Here is a 1467-nt window from a genome sequence, read left to right as displayed (position 1 = left end):
CTGAAGGGCCCTGGCACTGAAGCCACTGGATTGCAGTGTCTGTGGGCAGGTATCCCAGAAGAGGGAATTCAGTAGCTCAGCAGCTCAGCAGTGCACCCCTGTTTGTTTAAGTGCGTGTCCAGCGGGGCTCACAGCGGGGCCCCAGGGCAGCCAGTGGTCTTGTGGTCTTGGGAGACCTGCACACTGGAAAAGCATGCAACTGTCTGAAGGGCCCTGGCACTGAAGCCACTGGATTGCAGTGTCTGTGGGCAGGTATCCCAGAAGAGGGAATTCAGCATTTCTACAGCTCAGCAGTGCACCCCTGTTTGTTTAAGTGCGTGTCCAGCGGGGCTCACAGCGGGGCCCCAGGGCAGCCTGTTGTGCAGTGGTCTTGGGAGACCTGAACGCTGGAAAAGCATGCAACTGTAGTGTCCCGAGTTCTGCAGCTGTGGGGTGGGGAAACTCAGTTTTTGCCGATGCACCTGTGGTGGATAGGCGTGCGTTCCTGGTGGTGGCACACAGGAGCACCCGCAGTGAGTTTGCTAGTGCAGGCACACTGAAGCACTCTGAAGGGCCCTGGCACGCTTAATCAAGGTGTCTTTGGGCAGGTATCCAGGGTGGGTGAATTCAGAATTTCTACTGCCCAGGGGAGTGCGTCCCTATTTGTCCAAGATTGGACCCAGCGGAGGCACACTGCGGCTTCCCAAAGTGCCCTGAGGATAGATGGGCTTAGGGGGAGTGAGCAACTGTGGCAGTGCCTTTGCCGGGCGCTGAGCTCTGACACATTCTGAGGGGCCCTGGCGCTGAAGGGCCCTGGCACTGAGGTTGCGCAGCTGGGTGTGTGTGGGCAGTTATTCAGGCAGAGGGAATTCAGAATTTCTACTGGGGGGCAGTGCGCCTGTGTCTGTACAAAATCACACCCAGCTGGGCTCACAGTGACTCCCAAGATAAGTCTATGGAGTGGTGTGCCTCGGAGACCTGCGCGCTGGAGACGTGCGAATGCGATGTGGGAGGTCTGCCGCTGGGGAGGGGGAGCTGCACTTAGTGCTGCGGGCGCGGTGCACTTTTGGAGGTGGAGATCCCAGGGTCTGCGAGTCTGCTGGTGTGACTGCAGGATTTTGGCTGGAGTGGCTGCCGGGTTGCAGGCAGTGTCCAAGGGCTATCTGGGTGGTGATGCTGATGAGTTCCTAGAAGAGGCCGCTCTCCCCTTCAAGATGGCGTGGGCTCCGTGCCAGAGTCCCGCAGTCCGGGGAGTGCCGCAGCGGTGGTAGTCTCTCCCTGTCCCAGGGAGCCTGGTCTGCCAGCCTCTGCTGCTCCTGCAGGATTTAACTGTCCCTCACTCACTCACACACACACCACACACATTCACACACTCTCCTTTCATCCCCTCACTCACTCACTCACTTCCTATCCCTCACCTCCGTCCTGCCAGCTGCCATCTTTCTCTCCTTAGACCCGTGGTCAGCAAACTGTGGCTCCCGAGCCAAA

Source organism: Myotis brandtii, unplaced genomic scaffold (assembly GCF_000412655.1).
Source record: "Myotis brandtii unplaced genomic scaffold, ASM41265v1 scaffold55, whole genome shotgun sequence".
Taxonomy (NCBI): Eukaryota; Metazoa; Chordata; class Mammalia; order Chiroptera; family Vespertilionidae; genus Myotis; species Myotis brandtii.
The sequence above is the reverse complement of the archived record's forward strand: the minus strand, read 5'-3'. Positions refer to the sequence as shown.